We start from the raw sequence: 24,169 nt of genomic DNA, 5'->3' as shown, positions 1-24,169 counted from the left end.
AACAACAGTAATGACCATCAATGCCTACCAATAGTAGTGATGGATATGGAATATGCTCATGAATCCGTGTCTTGTGCTTAGGCCATAATATGTTCTGAGCCTTCATGAAACCTGGTGTACACACCACCAAGGTCCTCCTTCAAAGTTCTTACTTTTGCTCCATAGACAAGAATGCTTTTCACATTACTCTGGAGAGGGCCAACCTTGTTGACATAGCGAAACATGATTGCCAGATGTTATGATGCTTGTTACAGGCACTCTAGGCTTAGCTGTTGTGCTTCTGGAAGTCTTTCTTTATTGTTGATACAAAAACAAACAGGGACAAATTGCTGTCTGGTCTGTCAGTTCTTTTTTTTTTTTATTTCTGCAGCTATCAGTCTGCAATTTTTACTACATCTGGAACCCTTCGACTATTCTATTCTGGTGGCTCCCCATAACCAATTGATGTTTAAAAACTATATATAGATCATTCATTCAAAATTCCTATTTTGTTATTCACACTTTAATTTGTGTAGGTTGGCTGATGTAAAATGTTACAGAAAGAAACCAAGCTGTCTCTTGCAATAGATTACATCAAAAACAAATATATTTCATGGCTCCCTAATATATTACTGTGTGTCCCCAATTTACTATATTGTTAGAGTGGACACCAACAAATCTTATATCGGCCCCAATTAAAAACTATTGCTTTGAAGGTTTCCTCTAGATCCTCACTAAGATTTTGATTTTATGCTGGCATGGATTTGGATGGGTGATCATGTTTTTGAAACAGGTTTTATTTAGAGGTACTGCCCTCCTAGATATGGTCAGAACTATGTCTTACCCTTATTAACATCATCTTTTTACAGTGTGTACCAAGTGCATTAAAATGCACAAAGTCCTAAAAAGGGTGTTAGGTCCTCATGTTGAAGCTGCAGTGAGCCCGTCCACATAATTAACCCCTAAGCATTTAAACTGGCTACATCCAGCCTAGATATTTTACCTGTTTTATGTTCATACTGGCCTGATCAAACTTCTCACACCTACCCTACAATGTCATTCTAAAAATAAATAATCGTATTATTGAAATTTTGAAGTTGAGATAATCCCTGATTAATTCAAGACAACGTGAATAAATAAGCTTTACATTTGACAGGGTAATATGAAGAGTTATGGCTATTTTTTGTATGGCTATTTTTTGTTGGCCTTCATACAGGTGTTGTTTAACCCAGGCTAAAGGCATGTTAGGGTGTTGAGCTCATGACTGTAAAGTTGTGAGTTCAATTCCCGGTAGTGTGTTGTGTCCTTGAGCAAGACACTTTATTTCACATTGCTCCAGTCCACTCAGCTGGAAATTTATGAGTAGGACTTGTATTTCAAAGAACCAATCTTGTCACATTCTTTGTCATACCCAATCTCCCTGAGAATTACGTTAACCTTCGTGGGCTGACAGGGTTGGAATTACACAAATGGCCATTGGGATCTCCTTTCATTTTTGCACATTTCTGCACTATCCATAAAGTAATATTTGTTTAATCTTGTATATATGTGTGAGGACATGATACAGAACAAGAAATTTAGCTCTTTATTGGTATATATTTGTAATTATTATCGTTTGATGGAAGGGAATTAAAATATAATTTATTGACTGAAAGAAACCTTTATTGAAAGAAATCAACATTTTTTATAGTTTTAAAAACTATACATATAGCACTAAATATAAAATAAGAGAAAATTATTTGGTATATCGATTCATACCAGTACAAATACAAAGAAAATTGATTTATAGGTCATCAGAATATCTGAAAAAGAACAGAAAAAATAATTTCAGAGAAAACCAATGGCATCCTGTTGGACCCCGATGGCCATATTTTATGCTATAACATCCATATGACAGGAAATTTTAAACTCAACATTTGTATGTGCATACATAAACTATTGACAATAAAAGTCATAAGATATAAAATCATTTAAATAAAAAATGTAAATTTGCATAACTTTTAAAATTTTCTGGGGTCCCAAGAGGCCCCACCGGCCCACAAAAGGTTATGGGTACGTGAGTCTGTGGAATACTCTGCCACTTGCACATTAATTTCACTAGCAAGCTGTTCTGTTGATCGGATTGACCGGAACCCTTGTCATTATAACTGATGAGGTGCTGGTTTAACCCCGGGTCAGACCAGATGAAGTACACCTACAAAGGCCTTCCAACACAGGCTTTTCCATATATTTGGAGTGATAGTGTACACTTTCCAATGAGCCTAAGTGGAGACTGCTATTTCTAGCCACAAATAAGTTCTCTCATTATTAGAATCAGGGATAAGGCTGTGAGCTGGCAGAATTGTTAGCATGCTTGACAAAATATTTAGCGGCATTACATCCGTCTTTACATTCTGAGTTCAAATTTTGCTGAGGTCAACTTTGCCTTTCATCCTTGTGAGGCCAATGAAATAACTACCAGTTATGCTCTGAGGTCGATGTAATCGACCAGTCCCCTCCTCAAAAATATCAGGCTTTGTACCAGGGTTATTAGAATTGAGGGTAAGACAGTGAGCTGGCAGAATTATTAGCATGCCGGGTGAAATGCTTAGTGATATTTCGTCTGCCACTAAGTTCTGAGTTCAAATTCCACTGAGATTGACATTGCTTTTCATCCTTTCAGGGGCCATAAAATAAGTACCAGTTATGTGTTGGAGTTGACATAATTGACTAGCCTCCTTCCTCAAAAAATTTTCAAGGCTTTGTGCCTATAGGCGCAGGAGTGGCTGAGTGGTAAGTAGCTTGCTTACTAACCACATGGTTCTGGGCTCAGTCCCACTGCGTGGCACCTTGGGTAAGTTTATTCTACAATAGCTTCGGGTCGAGCAAAGCCTTGTGAGTGGATTTAGTAGAAGGAAACTGTATGTGTGTGTGTGTCTGTGTTTGTCCCTTCAACATCGCTTGACAATCGATGCTGGTGTGTTTACGTCCCTGTAACTTAGCAGTTCGGCAAAAGTGACTGATAAAACAAGTATTAAGCTTCCTTTGAGGATAAGTCCTGGGGTCAATTTGCTCGACTTAAGGCGGTGCTCCAGCATGGCCGCAGTCAAACAACTGAAACAAGTAAATGAGAGAGTAAAAGAGTAATGAGTATAGTAGAAATAATTGCTATTATTATTATTATTAGAAAGGGCTCTTGCCCTGTTGACCAGGCACCCATGGCTTTTATGGCTTTTTTCTGTGAGTAAACCTTCAAAGTGCCTCCCCCTATTGGGAGTTTTTACTTGTTATATTGTTATTGTTTTTATGAAATGTTTACTCCACGGTTTTTTTTTTTCAAAACCCATTGTATATCATCTTGTGTTGTCCCTTAATGTTTTGATTTACATTAGCCCTTGTGGCCAATAAAAAGAATTAATTATTATTATTATTATTATTATTATTATTATTAAGGCAGCAGTCTGGCAGAGTCATTAGCACACTGAGCAAAATGCTTAAGGTCATTTCATCCATTTGCACATTCTGAGTTCAAATTCCAAGAGTTTAAAAGAGAATGGAAATAAAGCTGTGAACTGGCAGAATTGGTAGCATGCTGGCCAAAATGCTTAGTGACATTTTGCTCATGTTTACATTCCGAGTTCAAATTCCACTGAGACCAACTTTACCTTTCGTTCTTTCGGGGTCAATAAAATAAGTACAAGTTATGCACTGGGGTCAGTGTAATTGACTAGTCCCCTCCTCAAAAATTTCAAGATTTGTCCCTGTAATAGAAAGGATTATTAGAGTTGAGAGTAAGGCAGCAAGTTGGCAGACTCGTTTGGCAAGATGCTTTGCTGCTTTTCATCCGGCTTAACATTCTGAGTTCAAGTTCCACCAAGGCCATCTTTGTTTTTATTGTTTCGGGGGGTATTTAATAAGTAACAGTTATGCACTGGGGTTGATGTAATCGACTAGCCCCCATCACTGAAGTTGCTGGCATTGTACTGAAATCTGAAACCATTATTAGAATTGGAAGTATAATATGGTAACACGGTTCTCGTTAGTGTGTTAATTAGTGTTGATGAATGCAATAAGTGGGGCATGAGTGAGTAATGTGTTATTTTTCTAGGTGAATAAGAAGGTAGGTTTGCAAATGGGTCAGTAAGATGAAGGAAAACGCTTACACATACATAAAAACAAATGCTCACTGACTCACACACACAAACATAGGCATATACATATACACACCTATCTATCTATCTATCTATCTATCTATCTATCTATCTATCTATCTATATATATATATATATATATATACAAACACACACACTTAGACACATGAAGTTTTTTTTGTTCTCATACAAAAATGTAATATATATATGTATGTGTATGTATTTATATAGATACATATATATGTGTGTATGTATTTATATACATATGTATATATATGTGTGTATGCATATACATATATATGTGTATATATGTGTGTATGTATGTAGATATAAAGAGAAAGACTAGTATACAAACATATATATGTAACATAATGTCTAACTGTATTCTATATACATGTGTGTGTGTATATATATATATGTATGTATGTATGTTTGTATGTATGTATGTATGTATGTATGTATGTATGTATGTATGTATGTATGTATGTATGAATATGTATGTGAATTTATAAATTTATATATTTACTACAATATCTACCACAGTGTATCTGCAGATCTGCAGTTAATCCAAGCACAGCATGATAATCCATTGTAATCAGATTAATGACATAGGGTGGGGAATAAGTGGGGGGGGATGCGGTTGAGGTATTTACAACAATAGATTTGGAACACTGAGAAACTTCCACCTATCCACCCCTCTTCTATTTCATGAATAGCTGTGTGATGGTTGTGTGTGTGTGTGTGTGTGTGTAGTCTGCTTCAGATCTGAGAACTGGGGTAGTTGTGTGTGTATGTGTGTATGTAAAACTGAACAGGTAGTTCTTTTTTTATTAAAGTCTGAAGCATTGAGCATATTTGTAGAGAGGTAGGCTTGTATGAAGTATCATAGGTAGGAAGGTGGGTATTTTTTTTTACCTGTTACCTTTGACTGGTTTCAGTGTCATTAGACTGAGGCCACGCTGGGGCACCACCTTGAAGGATTTTAAGTCAAATGAATGAACTCCTGTAATTGTTATTTTTTTTTTTAAGCCTTGTGTATTATTGGTCTGTTTTGCTTATGGGGACATGCAATAACCAACACCTGTTGCCAAGCTGTGGTGGGGGACAAGGATGGACATCCATGCGCGTGCGCGCACACACAATCTGCCACAGTGAACTCTGATCCATGCAACCCCCAGATTTATTCGTTGTAAGCCTAGTACGTATTCTATCGGTCTCTTTTGTTGAACTGCTAAGTCTACGAGGAGGTAAACACACCAACACAGGTTGTAAAGTGATGGTGGAAGAATACACTCAGACACACTTAAACAAATAAGTCATACATATATATATATATATATATATAGATAGATAGATATATAAATACAACAGGTTTCTTTCAGTTACCATCTACCAAATCCACTCACAAGGCCTTGATTAGACTGAGGCTATAGTAGAAGACACTTGCCCAAAGACTGAACCCAGTCCATGTGGTCGGGAAGCAAGTTTCTTACCACACAGCCACACCTGTGCTGCAGCTATGCCTGAACCTATATATATATATAAGGCGGCGAGCTGGCAGAAACGTTAGCACACCGGGCGAAATGCTTAGCGGTATTGCGTCTGTCGTTGCGTTCTGAGTTCAAATTCCGCCGAGTCGACTTTGCCTTTCATCCTTTCGGGGTCGAAATTAAGTACCAGTTACGCACTGGGGTCGATGTAATCGACTTAATCCGTTTGTCTGTCCTTGTTTGTCCCCTCTATGTTTAGCCCTTTGTGGGTAGTAAAGAAACATATATATATATATGATGATGATATATATACACACACACAGCAGGCTTCTTTCAGTTTCTGTCTACTAAATCCACTCACAAGTGTTTGGCAGTCTTGATGCTATTGTACAAGACATTTGTCCAAGGTACCATGCAGTGGGACTGAACCTGGAACCATGTGGTTGGGAAGCAGGCTTCTTACTACGCAGCTACCATATGTACATTTGTGTATGTATGAAGCTGTAGTTGTGTGTGTGTGAGTGTGTTTCTATCTGTTGGCATATGTGTATATATGTATATGCGTGTGTGTTTGTGTCTGCATATGTGAATGTATGTATGTATATGTTTGTGTGTGCTTATAGTTCTAGTTCAGTGTGTATGTGTGTGTCTGTCTGTCTGCATATGTGAATGTATGTATGTATGTATGTATGTATGTATGTATGTATGCATATATTTGTATGTGTATAAACCTGTAGTTATGTGTGTATGTATGTGTCTGTGTGTGTGTGTGTGCGTGTTTGCATATGTGAATGTATGTATCTATATGATCGTGTGTGCCTAAAGTTGTAGTTAAGTGTGTGTGTATATATATGTATCTGTCTGCATATGTGAATGTATGTATGCATATATTTGTATGTGTATAAAGCTGTAGTTAAGCATGTGTGTGTGTGTGTTTGTGGGCGTGCATACCCGTCTCTGCATATATGAATGTATGTAGCTGTATGTTTGCGTGTGCTGAAAGTTGTAGTTAAGTATATATATATGTGAATGTATGTATGTATGTATGTATGTATGTATGTATGTATGTATGTATGTATGTATGTATGTATGTATGTATGCGTATATTTGTATGTGTATAAAGCTGTAGTTATGCATGTGTGTGTGTGTACGGTGTGTGCAAAAGAAGCTGACCTGACATGTGTGGTATTTGGTGTTTGTATATGTATATGCATATGCAAGAAGCTTGGTAGGTAGCTGTGTATATATATGTTGTGCATGAATGTGTGTGTGTGTGTGAATATACGTACATGTGTATGCATGACACGTACTTTAACATCAGCTCATGCCAAACACGCCAGGTTAGCATTCCCACATGTGTCCAAAGCATTGATTAACTATCTAACCTCTTCTCTATGGTGTCCGCCATTAATATTAATTACTGAGGTAATTGTTTCTCTGCAAGCTATAGTGTCAGAGAATGTTGTTAGTCGTCGGAGAAAAGGAAGATGAGGCATTCATGCCTTTTCCAGGGAAACTACTGATGTAAATGAATTAAAAACAGAATCAGGAATGGTCGTGGTTTTGTGGTTAAGAAGCTCATTTTGTGACCATGTGGTTTGGGGGTTCAATCCTACTGCACAGCACCCTGAGGAAGTGACTTATTCTACTATCGCCCCAGACTAACTGATTGTCTAACCAATCGAATTTTGTAGATGGAAACTGGATGGAATCCTTTCATGTCTATATATATATATATATAAATATATATGTCTATATGTATGTATGCATGTATGTATATGCATATATATTTATATATATATATGTATATTAAGTAGCTTGCTTACCAGCCACATGGTTCTGGGTTCAGTCCTACTGCATGGCACCTTGGGCAAGTGTCTTCTACAATTGCCTTGGGCTGACCAAAGCCTTGTGAGTGGATTTGGTAGATGGAAACTGAAAAAAACCTGTCATGTATATGTGTGTGTGTGTGTGTTTGTGTGTCTGTGTTTGTCCCTCCACCATTGCTTGACAACTGATGTTGGTGTGTTTACGTCCCTGTAACTTAGCGATTTGGCAAAGGAGACCGACAGGATAAGTACTGGGCTTAGAAAGAATAAGCCTTGTGGTGAATTACATTGAGTAAAGGGTGGTCCTCCAGCATGGCCGCAGTCAAATGACTGAAACAAATAAAACAAAAAAAATCTATATATACGTGTGTGTGTGTGTGTGTGTGTGTGTGTCTTTATTGTGTTAGTCTTCTGTTTGCTTGTCAGCCAGTGTTAGTTTGTTTACATTCCTGTAAATAAGCAGTTCAGCAAAAGAGACCAATAGAATTAATATCAGGTTAGATATATTCAACCAGCCTTGTGAGGCAGTGCTCCAGCATAGCCACAGTCCAATAACTGAAACAAATAAAAGTATAAAAAAAAAAAGAGGAATCCTTTCAGAAACCACCTGACTCAAGCTAATCTCGCATGAAGCTTTACTGCTTGCTGTGATACTATGAAACTCTCTTATGGTTAATTAACTAAGTAATTAATTAATTAACAGTGATAGCTAAAACAATCATAAGTCAACCACTTCTGTTATCTCCTCTTACCGGTGACCTTTAATCCTGTTAAAGCTTCAAATCAGGAAAATTGTTAGATTAATCTGGATTAGGTGGTTAATTTGTACCATCATGTGATTGGTACTGTGTTGCTGTTGTTGTCATTTAGCTCCAGGTCAGTGTTGATTGAATAGATCATTCATCAATAGCATTCCAACTATGACCTTCTCTGGAGTTCAACGGGATTGATATTTGGTTGCTGTTTCTAGCATGTTTGGTAATGGCATAAAATACGAGTAGACAAATAGTTCACCTGTATACAAAATTTCATCTGTTTACACTTTACCTGTTCTAGTCATTGGACAGCGGCCATGCTGGGGCACAGACAGCCTCGAAGGGTATTTAGTTGAGCAGATTCTCCCAATCGTTATTTGCTGAACTGCTAAGGTTACAAGGACATAAACAAACCTACACTAATTTACAAACAGTGGGTTGGAGAGATGAACACTGATACACTCACATAACTACATATATATACGTGTGTGTGCATATGTGTACACACACATATATATATATATATATATATATATATATATATATATATGTATTCTTTTACTGGTTTCAGTCATTTGACTGTGACCATGCTGGAGCACTAGCCTTTAGTTGAAAGAATTGCCCCTCAGAACTTATTCTTTGTAAGCCTAGTACATATTCTATCAGTCTCTTAAGCTGAACTGTTAAGTTATGGGGATGTAAACACACCAACATCAGTTATCAAGTGATGGTAGGGGTGGGGGACAAACACAAACACACAAGCATATATATTTACGATGGGCTTCTTTCAGTTTCCATTCACCAAATCCACCCACGAGGCTTTGGTTGGCTCAAGGCTATAATAGAAGACACTTGCCTTGTGGTTGGGAAGCAAGCTTCTTAACACACAGCCACACCTGCGCCTGTGTATATGTATATATCTTTCATCTGTTGTCTTTACTTGTATTAGTCATTAGACTGTGGCCATGCTGGAGTACCACCTTGAGAATTTTGGGCTGCATGAATTGATCCCAGTTTGATTTTAAAGTCTAGCACTTATTCTATAGTTCCTTTGGCTGGACTGCTAAGTTATGGGGATGTAAATATACAAACACCGGTTGTCAAACAGTGGAGGGAGGCAAACAAAGACTCAAAGGCACACACATCTGTATGGTAAGCTTCTTTCAGTCTCCGTCTATCAAATCCACTCACAAGGCTTTAGTCAATGCAAGTCTATAGTAGAAAATGCTTGCTCAAGGTGCCACACAGTAGGACTGAACCTGGAACCCTGTGGTTTGGGAAGCAAGCTTCTTACAGCACAGCCACACCTGCACCTATGTGGATTATCAAACAGCTGTGAAGTTCCCTTCATTGATGCACTTCATGTTATGATAACAGTTTGCTAAACTGCAAGATTTACATCATTCTGTCGATCTGCTAATTGTGGCGTTCTTCATTTTAATATGCAACAACAGCTCCATGCATCTGCTGTCATCAAATTTACATAATCACACACACGCACGCACGCACGCACACAGTGTATGTGCCACATATTTTCACACTCCTCATTTTCATTTTTATCAGCACATGAGACATGGGATGGCTGTGTGGTTAAGGCACTTGTTTTGCAATCTTATAGTTTCAGGGTCAATGTCACTGTGTTGGAAGTGTTTTCTACTATAGCCACAGGATGACCACCAATGCCTTATAAGTGAATCTTCTAGATGGAAGCTTATTGTGTGTCTATATATATATGTATATATATATATTATATATATATATAGACACACAACAAGCTTCTTGCTGGCATCACAACATACCTAACCAAGGGACTTAACTCCTAGACAAATCCCCTGGCTCATTAATACTTAATTTATCAACCTCGAAAAGATGAAACGCAAAGTTGACCTTGGTGGAGTTTGAACTCAGAACATAAGGACGGATAAAATACCGTTGAGTATTTCGCCCAGTGTGCTAACGTTTCTGCCAATTCACCGCCTCAGAATTCTAAATTATTCTTTTCTCCTCTTGGCACAAGGCCTGAAATTTTGGGGTGGGGACCAGAAGATTAGATTGACCTCAATATGCAACTGGAACTTAATTTATCGAACCTGAAAGGATGAAAGGCAAAGTCGACCACGGCGGAATTTGAACTCAGAACGTTAAGACAGACGAAATACCGCTAACCATTTCACCCGGTGTGCTAACATTTCTGCCGGCTCACCACCTTACTACTAAGCAAATATAGCAAGCTATCTTATTCTCTACTATTCAGTCAACTTGGCTAATTTACTACCTGACCGTACCTGTAATTAACCCTAAATGTACCTGTGTCATTTTTGTCTGGGTTAACAGGCTTTCTCATTGTTGGTTTTGTTAGGTGCGGTTATTGTTGACATTACAGAATTTAATCCTTTTGAGAGAGTAACATATCCAGATGGAGTTGATGATAATAGCTCTATGTAAACATGTCTATAACTTCATTTACACCTGCTCATTAGCCACACATATATAAACATGATACAATTTAACGAGCAGCCATGTGTAACAAATTTACTCCCAACAACAAATAAATGTCTCTCAAAATGTCTTCTGATCTGAAATGCATTTTTACTCAAATTCCCACCATTATATTGGTACCACCACTACCACCACCACTTCTTATTGTCACCAATGTCACCAGTACCACCATCACCACCACCAGCAGCAGCAGCATCACCACCACCACCACCATCATCACCACCACCACCACCATCACCACCACCATCACCACAACCACCACCACCACCACAACCACCACCACCACCACCACAACCACCATTACCATCACCACAACCACCACCACCACTACAACCACCACCACCACCATCACCACAACCACCACCACCATCATCACCACAACCACCACAACCATCACCACCACCATCACCACCACCACGACCACTACCACCACAACCACCACCACCACCACCACAACCACTACTACCATCACCACAACCACCACCACCATCACCACAACCACCACTACTACCATCACCACAACCACCACCACCATCACCACAACCACCACAACCATCACCAATACCATCACGACCACTACCACCACAACCACCACCACCACCACCATCACCACCTTCACCCCTACTCCAGGTAATTATGATTCCCATTGCTACGAAGGGACAATGGCAGAAGTTTACAGAGGAAATAGGAAATAGCAAAGTATAATTTTGTATTAAGTCAGGTGGGGTGGAGTCGGCTAGCAAGGTAAATAGACTAATGTCAACCGAAACTCGAAACTCGAAACTGGTTCGCATAAATCATTTATTTGGCTGAGAACATAAAACCCTGCTTACACATTGTTAGGCCACACGTTTTCCTTTCACAAAGGTAAATCTATTCCTCTCTTTTTATTTGATATGAAGTCTTTCCGAAATTTTATGTTCTGGCAATGTGTACATAATTGGGAATGTGCTAATCGCATGTCTGTGCGATGGGGGAGGCTCTGTTTGCTCTTCGTTTTGAATCAGTGTGAATTACAGGAGTTGGTATCGGCTATTTATCATTTTTATTTTATTCTGTTATTTATATATTTTTTTTGTTTCCTCCAAACTGAGATGTAGGTTAAAATTCTATGTATAGTCGCTTTTAGCACTGTCACCAGTAGCAAACAGTACTATATATGCTCTATATATGCATGTGTATATCATCATCATCATCATCATCGTTTAGCATCCGTTTTCCATGCTAGCATGGGTTGGACGGTTCAACTGGGGTCTGTGAAGCCAGAAGGCTTCAACAGGCCTAGTCAGATCTGGCAGTGTTTCTACGGCTGGATGCCCTTCCTATATATATACTTATTTAAAAGCAGCAGAAAATTCAACAAAACCTGTTACTCTGAGTTTCACATTCACGGGAATGTGAAACTCAGAGTAACAGGTTTTGTTGAATTTTCTGCTGCTTTTAGATAAAGCATATTACTCTCCCCCTGGTATTTGAGTACTCTTTCTTCCACCTTGTTTCACATTTATGTGTTTACTCCGGTATATATATGTAGAAGGTTGAAAAGGAACGCACGAGTTGATATGTATAAGGAAAATAAGACAAGGTAAAAAATGCTAAAATAATTTTATCAAGAAGAACATTTTAGTACTGGTTTCAGTCTTTGCGACTTTTTCAACTTATAGCAAAGCATGAAAAACAATTAAATTGTGGAAAACTTAAATGAAATGTTTTTTAAAAAATATTTCCATAGTTTCCAAATGCAAGGGATATTTTCCTTGTTTCTCTCTGTCTGTCTGTCTCTGACTCTCTCTTTTTTACTCGTGTGAGGTCTTGGTAGCATCTCAACAGAAATATGGTAACAAAAAGGTTAAAATATATGAGAGGGAAACAATTCTTAACCCTTTCGATACCAACCTGGCTGAAACCAGCTCTGGCTCTGAGTACAAATGTCTTGTTTTCAAGTTTTGAATTAAAATCTTCCACCAAACCTTGGTCACAATTTATTTTTCCTAACACTAGCTGAATGATAACTAAGTTATTTTACTAAATTCTTTGTTACATTTAAAATTAATTGAAAGAAACATAGAGCATCTCAACAGAAATATGGTAACAAAAGTGTTAAAATATATAATAGAGAAACAATTCTGAACCCTTTTGATACCAACCCAGCAGAAATCGTCTCTGGCTCTGAGTACAAATGTCTTGTTTTCAAAAGTTTTGAATTAAAATCTTCCACCAAACCTTAGTCACAATTTATGTTCCTAACACTAGCTGAATGATAATTAAGTTATTTTACTAAATTCTTTGTTATGTTTAAAATTAATTGAAGGAAATAGAGCATCTCAAAATAAATACAGTAACGATAGGGTTAAAATTTGAAATGAGCAGTACCTCTCTACATAAATATCTAAAAGGATATACATGTCAGATGGGGTCATTGTGTAAGCTTAACTTTTATTTGACTAAAATGTGTGTGTGTGTGTGTTCATGTTTAAGACATAATCATCACCTTTTAGTATCCATTTTCCACGTTGGCATTGGTTGGATGGTTCGACAGGAGCTAGCAAACCTGGTCTGTTTTGGCATAATTTCTATAGCTGGATGTGCTTCCTAATACCAAGCATTTTACAGAGTGTACAGGGTGCTTACAAGTTGGTACCAGCACAGGTGCTTCATATGTGCCACCAGCATGAATGCTTTTTATGTGGCACCAGAACAGGTGCTTTTTATGTGGCACTAGCACAAGCATATGAAATTAAATTGAAATTAAAAAGCTGTACACTTCATACACACACACACACACACACAAACAAATGACTACAAATACAAACATATACTTACTAATGTTTACTAATGTAAGGAAGTTATAAAGAAATTGCTCAAAAGGTAAATGGAATTAAATTTAAAATATATGAAATTTGGTGGCTAAGTTATGGTACACATAATTGATACATTCATATCTATGCACCACTGCTACATACACACACACTACTGCTACACATGCACTCACACATACACACACATACACACACGAATATGTGTTTAGCCCAATATAGCCATATGCATATTTTTATAAACTCAGAAATACACACATGTTTGCAGATTTACACACACACATGTGTATATATATATATATATATATAGACACATACACACACACATATATATATATGTGTGTGTGTGTATAAATATATATATATAACATATGTCTATCATGGATGACCATATTTATACACGTGTATATATATATATACATACATATACACACACTGATATACAGATATGTACATGTATGTATGTATGTATATATGTACATACAGATGTGTGTATGTGTATATATATATATATATATATATGTGTGTGTGTGTGTGTGTATATATATATATGTATGTATATATATATATATATGTATATATATATATATATATATATATATATATATGTATGTATATATATATATGTATGTATATATATATATGTATGTATATATATATATGTATGTATATATATATTATATATATATATATAATATATATATATATACATACATATATATTTAGTAATTACCCAGTTTCTTTCATTTTTGACTTAATAAAATGTTCACGCTTCACTGAGCAAATCTTTAATGTTATTCAATTTTTCTATCAGTTAAATTCAAACATTTTTACATCATTCTCAGCATAACCATTATCATCATCGTCATCATCATCAATATCACAATAATATAAAAAATCCCATGATGGCATTCACTATGATCATCAGCAGCACTATCACATTGTGTGTGTGTGTGTGTACGTGCACATGGACACATGTCTGTGTGTGTGTGTTCGACTCATGTCTGTGTATCAGCCATCATCCTTTGCAGACTTGGTTGAAGTTGTCTTGTGGAAAGGTTGTACATATTTTGACACAAAGTGCAATTGAATATAATTCTTTGTAAGTATATATACGAGATGTATGTGTTTGTGAATATATGTGCTTTTTCAGTGATGTGTATATGTGTGTGCGTGTGTGTATATTTATGCGTATTCAATTATTGGTTACTCTAAGAATGTATATCGGTGATTCATGGATAATAATTCTTGCTTTGTTACAATTAATGGATATTAAATGGTTAGCAAAACATTAACCCTTTTACTATTTAAGTTAACCATATCAGGCCCAAATATTTTACCTGTTCTATGTTTAAATCAGTCAAATCCAGCTTCTTCATCATCATCATCATCATTTGATATCCACTTTCCATTCTGGCATAAGTTGGATGATTTGACTGAGGACTGGCAAGCCAGGAGGCTGCTCAAGGCTCCAATCTGATTTGGCAAAGTTTTTTCAGCTGGATGCCCTTCCTTCCTAACGCTAGCCACTCTGAGAGCGTAGTGGGTGACTTTTACATTCCACCGGCATGGGGGCCAATCAGGAGGCACTGACATCAACCACACTTAAAAGGTGTTTTTTACAAGCCACCAGCATGGGTGCCATTCAGGCAGCATTGGCACAATTATGATTTCAATTGACTCAACAAGACTTCTCAAGCACAACATATCTCCAAATATATGTTCATTTGTGCATTACTATCAGGGGTTTGATGGATAATAATTCTTGCTTTGTTACAGTTAGTGGAGATATTAATTGGTTAGCAAAACATTAACCCTTTAGCATTTAAACTAGTCCTACCTGGCCCAAATATTCTACCTGTTTTATGATCAAATCAGTCAAATCCAGCCTCTTACATTCTAAAAATAAGCAATCACATTATTGAAATCTCAGAGCCATGAGACAATGCATAATTAATTCAAGATAATATGGATAAATAAGCATTACATTTGGCAGCATAATCTAAATGCTAAAGGGTTAAATATATCTGCTAAAACCTAAAGCATTTATTAAGGTTAGAATTCTTTCCTTCTGTGCCCTCTTCTTAAAGTTTTCTGGAATAGTCTTCATGACGAAAATACAAACTTAGGAGTAGAAATCTGATTATTTTGGAATCTCTGCTATTTTTTTTATTTCTCCCTTTTATGGGGATTTCTTCTGGGAGAGATACCAGCTCCATGAGACCAGCTGTATTAGATGGCATAGAAGACCGATGGGTATGCTAAACACACCCTGATTTCAGATGTACATTTTTAGAAAAGCAAGTGAGCATCAGAAACCAAATTAGTTTATGAGATGCCCAACTTTGCATACTGGAGCTGCAGTGATTCTTTTAAAGACATTTTGCTAGAAAAAAAAAATTATGTGTTAAGGTTATAGGGAACTTTACCACAAACATTTTTGCCATAGGAACAAACCCTGTGAGAAGTTTAATTTTAAATTATTTCATTTTTTTTTTAATGCTTGATATTGAATAAAGACTTGTCTATTTAACACTTTTTAAAATCCTTTTATCACTAGTTTTTTCATATTTTAAAAAATACTACTACAATGCACTTTATCATTGTCCATACAGTGAAATGTCTAATGCTGAATGTTTCTATAAAGCAAAATGTTTTACTACGAATTTTTCTGGACACATGTTTTATATGCCATCAGATAAGCTACTGTTGGCTCAACTTCAGACTCTGTTCTGCATTTTTCAAATTTCCATTCAAAGCAACAAATAGTTTATATACTCATAATATTTGTTAAATACCATGGGTTCACCTGGAATGCCTACATTTATCATTTAATATTTCTTTACCTATTTCCCAACCACAGAAATATCCAGTCAGCAATTCTCTTATCTCTCTATATGTGTGGATATTAAAATCCTGTATTACGTTTCACCGATTCATTTTGTTTGTCTCTATCAGTTATTTGTCAGTATTACTTCTGGTCTACTTCTCAACCATACATTTCTCTCTCTATTTTTTTTTTTTTTTTGCATAAAACCTCTGTGCAAACATAAAACGTTTGTGATGATGTTTTTCATAGACTCACTGTGCAACCATTTTACAAATATTTACAATATGGGTCATGGTCTCACCTTCCATACTACATAACCTCCATTTATCCGATTCTGCTTCTCTCTTTATGCTATTCATGTAGAAGGTACAGACCTGGTTGTGTGGGAAGCAGTTTGCTTCCCAACCACATGGTTCTGGGTTCAGAGTTCAATCCTGCTGTGTGGCACCTTGGGCAAGTGTCTTCTACTATAGCCTTATGTTGACCAAAGCTTTCTGAGTAGATTTGGTCGATGGAAATTGTAAGAAGCCCATTGTATTTGTGTGCACGTGTGTGTGTGCATGTGCACACGTGTATTTGAGCCTGTGATAGTTCCCTACCACTGCCTGACAACCAGTGTTGGTCTGTTTACATCCCTGTAACTTAACAGTTCAGTGAAAGGGACCAATAGAATAAGTACCAGGTTTATAAAAAACAAGCACTCGGGTTGATTCATTCGACTAAAAATTTTTCAAGGCAGTGCTCCAGCATGGCCATAGTCCAGTGACTGAAACAAGCAAAAGATAAAAGATAATCTTTTCAGCCCGTCCTGCTCAAACGGTCCCTGAATAAGGTTTGTTTAGAGGTGTTGAACGAAACACCCATGTTTCCAAAGGTGAATTATCCAAACCCCAAGAATCCCTCTCAACACATGGCTATGATACTCCCCTACTACTTCTGCTCATGCAGATATTGTCAGCCACTAAGGGACTTGCTCAAGTAGTTAAGGTCAAACAAGTGACAAGCAAATCTGTGGTTCTGAGCAGAATATTTGTTGTAGCCCATCTTTTATACCAAAACAAAACAATGTACATGATAACACTTCTAATCAGTTAAAATCAGAAGCCATGAAAGCCACTGCCTGGTACTGCATCAGGGAATAGCAAAATATATTCTGTAGCCCGTCTTTCACACTGAGACAATGTGTGGAGGCACATGGCCTAGTGGTTAGAGCAGCGGACTCGCAGTCGAAGGATCGTGGGTTCAAATCTCAGACTGGGCGATGTGTGTGTTTATGAGCGAAACACCTAGGTGCCACCTGACTCCGGCAGAAGGTAATGGCGAACTTCTGCTGACTCTTTCGCCACAACTTTCTTTCACTCTTTCCTCCTGCATCTAGCAGCTCACCTGGCGTCCTGTCCAGGTGGGGAACCTATACGCCAAGGAAACCGGAAAACCGGCCCTTATGAGCCAGGTGTGGCTCGACAAGGAACAAACAACAACTGAGACAATGTAGCAGGCTGGCAGAATCATTAGCATGCCGGGCAAAATGCTTAGCAGCATTTCATCCATCATTACACTTTGAGTTCAAATTCTACTAAGAGTGACTTTGCCTTTAATTCTTCCAAGGTCAATAAACTAAGTACCAGTTGTGGACTGGGGTCGATCTAATTGAGTTAGCCTTTCCTCTCAAATGCTAGATTTGTGCCAAAGTTTGAATCCATTATTATTATTATTACTATTATTATTATTATTATTTTGGTTTGGCTCAGGTTTGGTCTTATTCCTGGTAGGAAGTTTTCCAACAGTCTTTCAAGTGTTTAGAACCCTCCTTGATAATTCCTGCTGTCCCTAATTTTCTGTCTCTAAACTTTGCTGTTCCTAAACTTTCCGTAGGAGCTCTACCAGGCATTCAATATCCTTTAGCCATTTGTCTCTCTCTTGGTTTACTGTTCCCAATGCACCAATTACTATAGGCACAACCTTTATTCTTCACATGCTTCACATTCTTCTATTTTAATTATTATCATTATTATTATTATTATTATTATTATTATTATTATTATTATTATTATTATTCCTTCGTAACACAGTGTAGGTAAAAATGCACCAGAGTTTTTAGTCATCGGTCAAGTCACAACAAGGACCTCAGACAGGTAATACTTACCTTAAGATGTGCACTCTGCCCAATAAGGCTTCTTTTTGCAAGACATCTTGCATAGGATTTCCAGTTGCCTTAAGAAGTTTTGAAGTTTCAATGGGATTGATCCCAATGTTCCAATCACCACTGGTATCACTTTTACATTACCCTCTCGCATTCCATAGTCTTGCTATTTCCACTTTCAATTCGGAATACTTGGTGATTTTTTTCAACCTCTTCTCTCACAACATTCATGTCATTTGGTCTGGCTACATCAGTGATCTGACAGTATTTGTCTCTCTTTTTCAATATGACAATATCCGGCCGACGGTGTTTGATTACATGATCCGTCTGAAAATCATAGTCTCAGAGTATCATTATTTTTCCATCCTCCTGCATAAATTTACTTGATACATGCTCATACCAGTTCTCTGTTACTTCATATTGGCATTTACGGCATAAGAGCCAATGAAGATATACACACACACTTTATCATGGTGGCACTTTTATTCTTTTTGTGCAAGGCTCTCACATCCACTTACAAAGTGGGTCACATTTTCCACACTCTTTCCACAGTCTGCATTTCTGGGTGTCAGAAGTTTTATAGATGTTATACTTCACTGAATTGGTAGCGAGAGCCTGGTCTTGTGCAGCAATGATCAGACTTTTGGTGGTATGCTTCAAATCACTTCGCTCAAGCCATACCCACGATGCTGTATTATCCTTAACATCCTGTCTATTCCTTTCAAACTGTCCATGCATTCTCATTTCAAGAAGGTATTTTCTCTTCTCCTCAGCTCTTTGATTAAATTCTTCTTTGCCCATCATTTCATCTGCATTTACACCCATGTCTTTCACGGCATAGTGCAGCAGGTCTTTATCACTATTTATCAAAGGCTCTGCAAGCGTTCTCCTTTCACTCCTTATACAGTGATCTATACTAATTAGTCCTCTGCCACCATTCTTTCCTTTTTTTCTTTTTGTTTCAGCTCAGAGCTGCGGCCATGCTGATGCACCATCGTTAATAACTCACCTCCCCGGCGGGAAATCGAACCCCGGAATCCCACGTGACAGGCGGGGATACTTACCACTATACTACTTTATTAATGTTATCATTATTATTTGCCAGAAACGTTAGCATGCCAGCCAAAATGCTTAGTGGTATTTTGCCCATCGCTATGTTCTGAGTTCAAATTCCACCGAGGTCGGGTTCGATAAAATAAGTACCAGTTGAACACTGGGGTTGATATAACTGATTCATCCGCCCTTGCAAAATTGCTGACATAATTTGAAACTACTATAACTATTATTATTATTATTATTATTATTATTATTATTATTATTATTATTATTATCATTATTATTATTTTTATTATTATTATTATCATTATATTATTATTATTATTATTATTATTATTATTATTATTATTATCATTATTATTATTATTATTATTATTATATCATTATTATTATTATTATTATTATATGCATAAACATATATGTTATGTGTGTGTGTGAATGTATACTTGTGTGAATGTTTGTATGTATATATGCATATTTATATGTGCGTATACACATATATATTGTATATATGTGCATACATACTTACATGTATAAAAACACACACATAGTCACACACACAGGTGAAAATCTTTGTGCGTGTTAGTGTATAGAAATATATATTTGTGCAGGTAATAAAAAAAAAAGTCTCTGAAAATATGTTTTCTTACGGATATTTCTGGATATTTATTTTGATATCTTTTCACTTACTTACCTGGCTTAGAAATTTGTTTTTTCTACCTTACGATATATACCCCAAACACACACAAACATACCTGCCACCCACACATAGGTATTATATATATATATATATATATATATATATATATATTCTCTGCAAGGCAAAGTCTACGATAGAGTTTTGATTTTCTCTGAGTACTATTTTATGTATAATTCAGTATAACATGTACATCTGTGTGTGTGTGTGTGTGTGTGTGTATGTATATATATGAATAATAATAAACATAAAGATGTGTGTAAACATTTATTACTTTTACTCATATATATATATATATATATATATATATATATATATATACACATGTGTGTGTATGTATGTATTTATGAATAATAAATGAATATGAATACATAGGTAAATATTTTTATCTATTATTGATATAATATGCACATATATATATACACACGCATACATAAGATATAAAATATATTTATAAATAAATGTATGTATAATGTGTATGTTAAGTATATATATATATGCACCATATCTACATGCATACATACATCTATATATACAAATATATGTAGATATATATGTGTGTACCTGTGCATATGTATATATATATACATGCATATATGCATATAAGTATGTAACATATATTTGTACACACACATACTTGTTGACCTTATCTGTGTGACCATGATTAGCAGCCATGAAAATACTAAAAAAATAAACAATATAAATATATAACAAAACTAAAAATACTATAAAAGAAACTATGCATAAATACATACATATGCCTACACACACACACACATACATACACACACATATGTATGCGTATATATATGTATATATTTTACATAAATATATGTCATATATATATATCAAGTATAATATATACATACATAATATATAGCATATTTATATTATACATATATATATATATAGATATATATATATATATATAATATATATATATATATATATATATATATATATATATATATATAATATATATATATATTATGCATATATATATATATATATTATATATATATATATATATATATATATTATGCATATATATATATATATGTATATATATATATATATAAATCCATACACACAAAAAGTAAAGAATTTCTAAAAAGTTTTATTGGAAAGATTTTTTTTCTCTCATAATCATCTGTAAGTTTCATGTAGCTTTTCATAAAACTCTTATCATCATGTCTTCGACCATCAGTGTTCATGGTTTTTATATTAACAGTAAATACCAAATCGGTAATATTGGAGACTTTGCACCTTTGTAACTTGTTTATTGCTTCTAACTGTATTGAAATAACAAAAAAAAATATATATATATATATATATGTGTGTGTTTATTTTATGGATATGTTCTAGAAGTTACACTTTGAATTTGAGTTGGTTTTGTTTGTTGTTTTTTTTTGTTTTTTTTATTTCATCAAATTGAAAAAGCAAGGTAAAAATATAATAAAAGATGAACTACCTGCATTTTTTTTTATTTATCAAGAGTGGTTTTTAGCAGGGATTGATAGCATTGTGAAAGAAGAGAAAGTAAAGCAAACAGCTATTCATTTGTGGAAGAGATATAGGGTGAGGGGAAGAGGAAGGGTGGAGGAAGTGTTGATATTGGATGAGGCGGAGGAGGAGGAAGTAATGGAAGATTATGGTGGAAGAGTATTATGGAAGGAGAAGAACATTTTGGAAAATGAAATAGAAGAATAATGTGGAAGATGTGACTGGGTGGTAAGAAGCTTGCTTCCCAACCACATGATTTTAGGTTCAGTTTCACTGCATGTCACATTGGATAAATGTCTACTACTAGAGCCTCAGGCCAACCGAAGCCTTGTGAGTGGATTTGAAAGAGGGAAGCTGAAAGAAACCTGTTACATATATGCATATATATATATATATATATATATATATATATATATATATATATATATAAAATGAGCAGAAAATGGAGAAGACTTTTGATTAACAAATTGACTAACACCCAGGGTTAACATAGTAGTAATAACAGATATTCTTATCCCTTAGGCAGTTACTTTAACCGCTAACTCTATGTACCTACCTATATATATATGTGATTATTTGACATATGGTGCTGAATTCGACACTTCTGTAAATGATAATGATATTTTTTATAAGCTTAAAGCTTATAAGTGATCACCATGCATTGACTAAGATAAATAGTTTAATATTGGGGCTTATAAGCCCTTCAAGGAAAAAAGCTAGGTTTTGTCATATGCACAGGACAGCACACCCTACTTTTTTTCCATCAAGAGCTTATATGCCTCAATATTAGACTATTTATTCTTGCCAATACATGGTGATCGCTTATAAGTTTTAAGCTTATAAAAAAATATTACTATTCATGTGTGTGTGTGGCTTTGTTTGTGTTTGTCCCCCACCACTGCTTGACAATTAACATCTTCATAACTTAACAGTTCATCAAATGAGAGCGACAGAATAAGTGACTAGCTTAAAAGACGAATAAATGCTGTGGTCGATGCATTTGACTAAAAATTCTTTCAGGTAGTGCCCCAGCATGGTCGCAGTTTAATGACTGAAACAAGTAAAAGCTAAAAGAGAAATGATGAAGGAAAATATAATTGGGAAAATAAATAAATCGGATGAAGATGAAGATTGTGGAAGAAAAGAATATGAAGAAGTGAAAATTAAGAAAAAGAAGAAAATATGAGAATAGCGAAATATAAATAAGTCATGGAAGATGACTGTAGAAAATTAAAAATTGGTTTTATGAAGAGATATTTACATGGATGGTTAAAAAATGGATTTTTAAAACTGTTTTTCTAAATCTAGATGATATCTTAATTAATTTATACAAATCTAAATTAATATCAATTATTCAGGCAAAAATATGAGAGTGAATAATTTTATAGCATTAAAAAAATATTTGAAGTCACTTATATCAATAAAAATTGAAAAAATAGCAACAAAACAAATGAAGCCATTTATTTAATTAGAAAAATTATGTGAGTGACATCATTAATTATTAAAACCCACTTATATTCATGAACAATTAAAGACCACTTATATCATTGAAAATAGAAGTCACTTGCTTTGAGTATAATTGAGAGTAAGTGCGATGGGAGAGAGAGAGAGAGAGAGAAAATGGATTAAATTCTGAAAATTGAAAGGAAAATACGCTAAAATGAAGTAAAAATTATCATCTACAACAAATGACAATCAGAATATAAGAATATGTGGAGGGCATAGAATTCTTTGTTGGTGAAGATAGACTGACAAATACACCTGTGACATTTTCATACATTCTAGATTAATATCTTTTATAAATACAGCTAAGACCTGTCTGTTTTTATATTTTGGGTTTGGCATTATATAAAGACTACACAAGATCATAACACTGCTTTATATATTTAGACACACAACTCTTTGCATGCTTATGCACTCAAATAGTCCTCTGTGTATGTAAAGATATATGTGTAATTTCACTCATATATGGAAAATTTTTTTCTAGCTCATATTTTATTCAGGCATGTAATTTGCATATGGACAGACACATGGGATAAATAAAAATAATCAAACGCATAGACAGAGATATGCATACAGATATATATATATATATATATATATATATATATATATATATACATACACACAAACATGTATTGTTTGCATATCAGCTTACAAACATTCATGTGCGTGTGTGTGTATTTTACAAATATGATGACACATATACATCATCATCATCATCACACACATGCACATGTGTGCCCCATATATATGTATGTATGTGTATGTATATGTATGTATGTATATATATATATATATATGTATAGGCATGTATCTATATGTATGTATGTGTATATATGCGTATGTATGTATATATATGTATGTGTATATATATATATGTATGTGTATGTGTATATATGTATATGTGGAGGCGCAATGGCCTAGTGGTTAGGGCAGTGG

General features: G+C 35.3%; 1 protein-coding gene and 1 long non-coding RNA gene across 2 annotated transcripts in view; one reads left to right on the top strand and one right to left on the bottom strand.

The window, feature by feature from the left end:
• The window catches only part of LOC115216355 (pikachurin), a 700,561-nt gene that overhangs the window by 73,231 nt on the left and 603,161 nt on the right, over positions 1–24,169 (top strand). The gene's annotated exons all lie outside the window — the stretch shown is intronic.
• LOC118765099 overlaps positions 21,327–24,169 on the bottom strand; it is a 5,213-nt gene continuing 2,370 nt past the window's right edge. The window contains exon 2 of the long non-coding RNA XR_005000948.1: positions 21,327–21,516. This is a non-coding gene — a long non-coding RNA (uncharacterized LOC118765099). The remainder of the gene's footprint in view (positions 21,517–24,169) is intronic.

The sequence above is a fragment of the Octopus sinensis genome, linkage group LG10 (genome assembly GCF_006345805.1).
Source record: "Octopus sinensis linkage group LG10, ASM634580v1, whole genome shotgun sequence".
Lineage (NCBI taxonomy): Eukaryota > Metazoa > Mollusca > Cephalopoda > Octopoda > Octopodidae > Octopus > Octopus sinensis.
This window is presented reverse-complemented; position numbering and strand designations above follow the sequence as displayed.